The sequence below is a fragment of the Eurosta solidaginis genome, chromosome 1 (genome assembly GCF_040869045.1).
Source record: "Eurosta solidaginis isolate ZX-2024a chromosome 1, ASM4086904v1, whole genome shotgun sequence".
NCBI lineage: Eukaryota > Metazoa > Arthropoda > Insecta > Diptera > Tephritidae > Eurosta > Eurosta solidaginis.
This window is the reverse complement of record NC_090319.1, coordinates 348,377,716-348,386,950: the sequence shown is the minus strand read 5'-3', so window position 1 is coordinate 348,386,950 and position 9,235 is coordinate 348,377,716. Positions and strand designations below refer to the sequence as shown.

Sequence of the window (9,235 nt, the reverse complement as noted above, 5' to 3'; positions counted from 1 at the left end):
GTTACATCAATTGTTTTAGCGTGTTGTACACGTAAATAAAAATTCATACTTGAATGTATTTTCGTCTTCCAATCGCATAATTTACATTTTAAATAATGACTTTAGGCATATGAGAAATCTCATGGTCCAATAATTTGTTGAAGCTTGGTGTAGCTGCTTGAATAACACAAAATTTACATTTTGCACCACGTTCGTTATATTTAAATTGTAAATGTTCTGGTTTCTCTACACGATGCATAAAGTTTAGATGCTTTTTCCAACAATGTGCTGAATTTAATTGAAATACATACATTGGGCATTGTCTCATGATAAATTTTCCATAAATATACTGAGCCTCTTTATGTAGGCTCTTTTCTTAACATCTAATTCTGGCCGTACAGGATATGACAGTTTTGCTTCAGGTTATAATCCACACTCATACTATTTTCAGATTCTGTTTCATAATTTTCATCATTTTCAACATTGGACTTTGCATCAACATCATTATCATCATCGTCATTTTTTGATAACTCTGTTTTAAGCTTCATATTTATCAAAGGTTCATCTTCCTTAGTATTAGAATTAGAAACATTGTCATCTTCGGTTAAGTTTTTATCAAGTTTAGCTTTTTTCCTAGGTTTAAATTCTTTACTATCCGTACTAGAATTAATACCATCATCAACATTTTTCGTGGTCTGTTTGAGTTTTTAAATTTGCCAATGGTTCGCCTTTATCAGTATTAGAATCAGAATGGCCTTGGCCATCTTCACCGTGTTGCAAAGTAGGCGACACCTGTTGGTGTTGATGTTTGCGCATAGTGCGGATATGTTGGTGGTTCACTAGTCATTAATTGTTTAGAAGTTTCAACTTGTTGCGTTTGTTGTTGTTGTTGCTGGCTGATGATGTGGTGTTAACGTTTGTTGTACAATTTATTCGGGTGATTGCACATATTGTTGGTGTGTTATAGTGCTGGAAATCCTTCCGATATTGAAAGTCCTTGATTAGTGTAATCCCCACGTAGTGAACTACTCCTGTGACCGCGTCCGCGGTAACTATTACATCTGAAGGCGCTTAAGTTACAGGCATAGCTGACATCGCTTATATAACAGGTTGACTCTAAAGTAAAAACCAAAACAAAATATTAGAATCAGTGTTTATGAATAACATATTTAAAATAAGCTCTTACAACAACGTGATCGGTGGCTACATCCCCGTGAAAATAGTGTGGTGTTCCTCCTTGTATAAACGTAGATACTGGATGTGCTCAACCGTGCAGTTTTCTTCTAATTTGAGCAAATGTATGTTCTTACAGCCACAGCTGGAATATTTGGGATATTTCTATCCTCACATCGTCAAAATCAAATTACCTAGAATGAAAAAGAAACTCATATCAGTAAGAATAGATTAAAAGTTTTTAATATAAGCCGAAAAGTGTTCCATAAATAGGGCTCCACACATAGCTCTTTTCCAAAGGCACAAGAGAAATTTCAGATAACTAGAATCAGGACCTGGTAAAGTAACTTCAAAGGCGATTTAGTCGCCACTACTTCGTATGCGCATTTCTCTACGCTCCCTTTCGGCATGCATCATCAATTTCGTCATTACTATAAAGGCCATCTTGCTCACAGCAATCCAACAATCTATTTGTCCGCAAATTCGTGGAACTAAATTCCTAATGGAAGGTTCCTCTCCAAAAACTCTGTTTACAGACAGTCTTTCGCCGTGAAAACGAGGGCAGTGAAATATTACATGTTCTGCGCCTTCCAATTCGGACGGACAGCTTGGACAGAAAGGATCCTCCTCTATCCCACGCTTATGTAGATATTCCTTCAAGCCACCGTGCCCGCTCAATATCTGTGTGAGATGGTAATTTAGTTTGCCGTGTTTTCGCTCGTACCATTCCGCTATATTCCGGACTAGCATGAAGGTTCAGCGCTCTTTTCTCGAATCTTCCCGCCGTTCTTGCCACCTAACTATTGTTCGTGACCTTACGGTTTTCTTAGCATCTTCAGATGGTCGGCTGAATCCAATGCCATACAGATCGGCCATTTCACCTGAGAGTAGATCTACTGGGATTTTCCTGGATAAAACATGGATCGCGTCGTCGGAACAGCACATGCTATTCGTATAGCAGTACCGTATAGCGGTAGGCTGCTAGTATATCTTTTTGGTGGACCATTTTAGATCTGTGCCATACTGGTGCTGCATATAATATTATAGAGCTGGTTACGTTGGATAATCGCTGACGGGTAGCTTCGCTTGGGCCGCCGATGTTGGGCATTATTCGCGTTAGGGTTCCACTAACTCTAGAAACTTTGTCCCCCACCGCCCTGAAGTGCTCCCTAAAAGTTAGTTTTGAGTCAATGATTACTCCTAGATATTTCAAGGAGGGCTTTGAATTTATTTGAAAATCTCCTATGGTTAGGACCAACTGATCCACAGTCCGCTTTGAGCTCATCAGAACCACTTCTGTCTTATTGCTAGCCATCTCCAGCCCCGTGTTCGTCAACCATTCCTCTATTCTTCCCATGGCGTCATTACATAATGCTTGGAGCAGATCAAGTTTCTTGGCCACTGCTACTACGACAATATCATCTGCATAGCCGACAATTTCCGTGCCTCCGGGAAGGTGGTTTTGTAGCACCCCGCCATACACCGCATTCCAAAGAGTTGGACCTAGAACAGATCCCTATCTAATCTATCTATCTATCAAATTATTCGGAGCAGGTACGGAACTTGTCTTGGGACACCCAAAGTGCACCCACGCTTCTCATGGCTCCAGCGGGTTAGCGGCTTCCTAGAACTTAAGCCACTTGCTGCTTCTAGATCTGACATCTGTCAGCTGGAGTCTTAGCCCGGCAAGCGCAGGGCACGAGCACAGAATGAAATCGATCGTTTCCTCCTCCAACTCGCACTTCCTACATCTGCTATCACTGACCAAGCCTAATTTAAAGGCATGTGACGCCAGAAGGCAGTATCCAGTAAGAATACCCGTCATGAGTCTAGTCTACAGTTTAATGATAATAAAAATATAAGAATCAGTGTTTATGAATAACATATTTTAATTAATCTCTTACAACAACCTGATCGGTGGCTACATCGCCATGTAGGTAGTGTGGTGTTCCACCTTGTATAAACGTAGGTACTGTATGTGCTCAACCGTGCAAATTGACATTAGCAGTAACATTATTTACATAAACATAGCTTGGTATTTGTGAAGGCCTCAATATAGCATACATTGGTCCAGTTCGGTGTGCACCAGCCACTGGTACAAACACTTTTGACTGCATAGCTTTCATATAGGATGGATGTCCAGCAGTGCTCCGGTTGTGCCAATATGTAATGGGCTGCTCCGTCCCTTGGTACGGCTGTATAGGTATAGGCGGGTGCAATGTATTACTAGGCTCAAGATCGGAAGGTACATAGATGGCTCGAAGACGCCAGAGGGGATTGGAGCCAGAGTTTTCGGACCCAGAACCAAAATATCAGTAACTCTAAAAGCACATCCGAGCATTTTCGAGCGGAAGTATTCGCCATAAGTTAGTGCGCTTAGCTGAACCTTCAGCGCTGATACCCCAAAGAAACAATTGCCATACTCAGTCAGGCAGTCAGGTTCCACTAAAGGCACTTGCGGCGTTCGAAATAAAATCAGCACTTGTCTTTCAGTGCGTAGAAAAGCTGAATCAATTAGGAGCACACAACGTAGTACTGTTGGCCTGGGTCCTAGGCCACAGGGGAGTGGAGGGCAATGAGCAGGCGGACTCCATGTTTAATTTGTTGCGTCTCTCCCACAAATTGTCAACCCCCCAGCAGATCCTTGCAGCGGTTCTGCGCCATACTCTCCTCTTCCGGGAAGGTATCGACCCCAATCCGGGTCCTTCTCCTGACCCCAGTACTGAGAAATGGGTTTGCTGCGTTTGCCGGAAAAGAATCTTTTTAGGACGGTCATATATATAGGGCCTGAAATATTTCAATGAACTTCCTAATCACATAAAAAGTAGTAATAACTTCAATACTTTTAAAAAAAGTTTATTGGAGCATTGTAAAACCCTTCCAATAAGATAGTTTTTTTTTCTTTTATTTTTTTACATGATATACCGATACTGGAGCGCGAAAAGGGAATGGTAATAATGGTAGCAGCAAAATACAATGCATCCGGCCCTAAGGAAAAGAAAATCGGTCGCCACCTGTAACTCCAGACAGTTCCAACAACTAATTTCGCTGGAATTCGGTATTTCCAGCTGGTATTTACTGTTGCTGATCGGAATCATTCGCATTCCGACAGCATAAATATAACAATAAAATTATATAATGTGTAACAAAATTAACGAAAATAAGGCCAAATAAAAGTTGGAGCAAGGGGGATTGGAAACACGTCCTTTTCAACCTCCCATTATATGTTGAGCTGTGCTAATCGGAATCTTCATGCATTCCGACAGCGTCTTTACTAAACAAAGTTGAGGGGTGATTGGATACACTTATTTTCAATTTCCAACATCCAAAGACATGTTTAGCTTCATTGATCGGAGACTAATACATTTCGAAAGCTTAAAATACACATATAATTGAAAAATATAAGTTCCAAATTTTGTTGCCTTAAGCTGGGAGCACTGGAGGATTGGAAACGCGTCCTTTCCAACCTTCCTTTAATGAGTGGCTCCCAGACTCGTCCCTCTGTCACGCTAGTAAATATGCTGATCGGAATCACATGGCATTCCAACAGCATATTCAATAGAAATAAGTGATTATAACAATGAATTGTACTTAGTAGTTTAAGTTTTGGGCCTAAACAGCCGTAATAATAAATAAATTAAATTAAAAAAATAAATACTCTTGTCAGTGTTTCACGTGCAAGGGATGGTTGCATCGGACAGGTTGCTCTGGGCTAGATTCCAAAATCCAGCGTCCTCGTAACTTTTATAAATCTTTTGTGGCTCTTGTTGTTCACGGCCTCATTACATTATGAGGAAATACGGCACCTGAGAACACAGCCGTTTGAAGCTAAAAAACACAAGCATGTCTTCAGTGAACTCCACAAACAGGCGTCGGACCTCTATGCCGGTGATTCCTGTACTCAAAGAACAAAACTAGCAGAGGAGGAACGCACTCTCCCTAGGGAAACGAGAGTAGTCACTCTAGCCCAACTTCGAGCTGGATAACGTAATAGGTTAAACTCTTACCTATCCACAATCAACCCCGACATACAAAACATTGTCCTGCTTGTAATGTGTCCCCACATGTCACCAACCATCTCTTTAACTGTATTGTGCAACCAACGCCTCTAACACTCCTCTCATTATGGCCCACCCCTGTTGAAACAGAAAGTTTCTTTGGACTCCCGTTAGAGGACATTGATGACAATTTGTGATCGGTCGCACCTATTGGATGGGGCGAAGCACTGCTACTACAACAACAACAGGCGGACAACACGGTAAGAGAGGCAGCAACTGCATGACGCATCGATCCCGAGCCGTTCCTGCCAGTTGGCCCACAGGGGCATCTATTAGTAGAAGAAAGGGAAGTAGGGAAGAACACTGGCGCAATATGCCAGCCTGAGTCAATCTAAGTTACTGTTAGGGGGTTACAGGACAACTCGATATAGGGCATTAATAGGCCTCTCAAAAAGATAACCTAAGAACCCCAACGGCTATTCTTACAAGACACTGTAGACTGAACAGTCACATGCAAAAGCTGGGTATAGTATCGAACAACACATACCGATTTTGTGATGGATCAGCAGACGGTGGACCATATCCTTCTAGATTGCGGCGCAATTTCAAGACGTAGGGCTAAGTTTATGGGCTCACCATGGCCAGAGCATTCCCACATTTAATCCCTCAAGCAAAGAACACTGCTGGGGTTCATCAAGGAAGTCGGCTAGGATGAGGTGCTGTGAAGGAGATGTGCAAGTCACTGTGCAATCCTCAATAAATGATCTATCTATCTACGTTCGGGTAACAGGCACCATTGTGGTACTAGCCCCACCATCTCGGGAACTATTGATATGACTACATTAAACCTTCTAGGGATTGAATATTAATAATGCCGGCAATGCGAAAGTCTGCTAAAATGCACCATTCTCCATGGAATGCTCGATATATAACTTTCCACGTTTTGAAACAGTGATGAAAAGAGCAAAATTTACAATAATTTTAACTGGCTGTGGGTAGTAAGGTGTTGATGTCCTCTCTTAACGCAATGTAATGACAACTGCGATGCAGGGGAAATGACAAAAATCTTGCAAATCTACTGATAATAATTCATTTTTCCTCCCCTTCTATGCAGTTCTATGCATACATACATATGTATTTTTCTCTCCAAATGCTAATTAAAAAAATTAATTGGTTTTCACATGAACTTCGAACTCTGTCGTATTTGCATTCTTCAGTTGATTATCAACAAAAGCATGACAAATTATAACTAAAAAATTCATACATGTTGCTTATATATTTAATATGGTAGCCAATTTACTTACCCTTTCTGGTGCGATGATTCCTGGACAATCGGGCCTGACTAGACGCGATTTTTTTTGCCTTAAGAGAGCGTGCTTAACGCGAACCCTATCATGTTATGGCACAACTTTGGTGATGCAAAAAATCAAAGACATTTCTGCTTCTAATGCTTCTAGGATAGCAGCAGCAGCTCCCGGTGGCACCACATAAATAACAGTTGCAGGCCGATCAGTTGCCTTTTTTGCTCCGGCTACCTATTCAATTTTAATTCACATTACATTATCTACTATTGCAATTTTTAATCACTACAAATCAATATAAATTACCGAAGCAAATACTGGCAAACCAAGATGCGTAGTTCCAGCCTTTTTTAGGGAAATACATCCAACCAGTTTGGTACCGTATTCCAAAGCATGTTGCTTGTAAAGTACCTTGTTTTTGTAGATTTCCTTTGATTTTGGCATATTCTGAGCTGAATCGCAACCCGGCGGAGATGCTATCTATTAGAATAATATAACATTTTTTTATTATTTAAAAATGCACATACGTATGAATGAAAATCAGAAAGTAAATAATGTTGTTGTTGTTGTAGTGATAAGGACACTCCCCGTTATGGACTTTGGTGGTCCTTTGCCGGATGCAGATCAGGTACGTTCCGGGAACCATTAAGGTACTAGCCCGACCATATCGGGAGCGATTTAGTTGACATAAAACCTTGTAGGCCATCCCGTCGATTCTATACAACTTAATATGGTAACGATTTAAAAGACGGTGCACCACCCAATTTTTATCAAAAATTATCAAACGTGGAATCAAAAGGCGCGCTTCGAGCTCCGTTTTTATTATTATTTGATATTTTTAAATTAGGTGGTGTACCGTCTTGTAAAACTTTACCCTTAATATTATTTTGGGCGAAGGCCGCCAACGCAAAAAGATGGTCTCTGCAGCAATATTCTTAATTTCCGTCACATGTCACAACTCAAATTAACTTAATGTTATTTTGGGCGAAGGTCGCCAACGCAAAAAGGTGTTCTCTGCAACAAAATTTTTAATTTCCGTCACATGTCACAACTAAAAGCACAAGATATTTTTCGTTGTAAACAATTTATATTTTTTTTGCGTTTCAATTTTTCCGGAATAATTAATGAACTGTCATTTCGATGACAGCATGAAACGTCGATGGGTTAGTGGAGAGCGAAAAACGCTTTGAATGTGTGGGTGAACTGGTTACCTCCGTCTTGTAGGGTTGTTTAGCTGGAGACATTGGTGCTTTATCGGTAACCGTATCGGTAACCTTTTAACAGCTGATTCGACCAACCTTATGAGAATCAATGCAATTGATTATTGGTGCCGCTAAGGTCGTAACCGTATCGTAGCCAACCATTGGGGTTTTGGTTTACCGTCGTAACGATAAACAGCTGATTACGTTAGGGATACGGATACAGCGATACGACATACGGCACCAATGACTCCGGCTTTACTCTTTTGATATTTTTAGACAGGGTCGTGCGCAAAGGAGGCTGTTGGGGGTTCAACTCCCCCATGGTTTACAACGACTGCATTTTTTTAAATAAAAACTGGTAGATGGAAGAGGCCGTTTGTTGACTGATAACCAATAACTATGTTGTTTTTGCTTTTTTTCATTTCAGTCAAAAGTAAAGAGGTATGCAATTTCTTATATATTATGTATATTTTTAAATGAACTTTATGTAATTATGTTATGGAATCGCATTTACAAGGGAATCAGTAAGGAAGGCGGTCGGCATGATGTAGTGGTGCACAGTGGCTAGTCATTGTCGGCTGGGGCGGGTCCTTGCCAACCTTACTGTTCCTGCGCCATAAGCAGAAAAATGTTCCTATCATGCCTTTCAAACTCAGCAGCTGTCAAATTCAAAAAAAAACCTAACAGAAGCGCAGAGACAACTCAAAACGCTTAAAAATTCAAAATAAAACAACATCCGGCCGAACCGGATGTCACGGACAGACCGTTGACATTCAAAATCTAAATTCAAAAAAAAATTCAAAAATTTAAAATTCAAAAAAAATAACCGCAAAAAAAAATTACCGAACCGGACATGGCCGGTTACCAACGTTGAAAATCAAACTAAAAAAAAACGGCTGAAAAATAAAAATACAAATAAAAAGGCCGAATATATATAGGGGGCGCCGCGGGTGGTGTTGCGACGCCCGGTGCTTTATCCCACCCTCAAATAACCATGGCCACCGACGCACCTAAAATTTCGGTGGCCCCTTACCTGTATACCTTAGGTGCCCTCTAAAAGAAAGGAGACCTCAGCATTCCCATTTACAATTTAGATTTATTGACAGTTCATACTAATTAATAACTTATGCATTAAATTTTTAGGATTCTATCGAGAATTTCTAAGTTTCACATGTGATGCTAGAGTTTACGTTTATTCCGAATTACATTTACATCGCATACAATTATTCGGATTCAACTCCTTATATGTCTTACAGCCTAGTGGTTTCGTATATAGTGTAGAAAATATTTTGAATGTACTAAATATCTTTTGGTTTTTAATTACTAGTGCAATTACATTAAATTCATTTTTATGTATTTCAGTTAATTTGGGGAATTCTTCCTCTTCTTCCTTTTTTTTTTTGTGCAAGGGTTCATTCGCGACGTTATTTGAAAATACAAAAAAAAACGTCTGAAACGAGTTTATTGTTCCGGGTTCAAAAGGACATCGCTCCCCAACCCCTGTTGCATCTAGGTTATAACTCTCGCAGAAAGGCCTATGTCGCTAATGTGTAATGCATTACCCATTTGCATGGCTTTCGCA

General features: G+C 40.4%; 1 long non-coding RNA gene across 1 annotated transcript; it reads right to left on the bottom strand.

Annotated features, from left to right (window-relative positions):
- Positions 1–283: 283 nt before the first annotated feature.
- Positions 284–7,606, bottom strand: LOC137238036 (uncharacterized). Its single transcript, XR_010949095.1, has 5 exons — positions 7,326–7,606; positions 6,758–6,931; positions 6,455–6,685; positions 1,166–1,346; positions 284–1,095 (listed from the first exon to the last, which is right to left on the bottom strand). It is a non-coding gene; the product is annotated as an uncharacterized lncRNA (long non-coding RNA).
- Between the last annotated feature and the right edge of the window lie 1,629 nt (positions 7,607–9,235).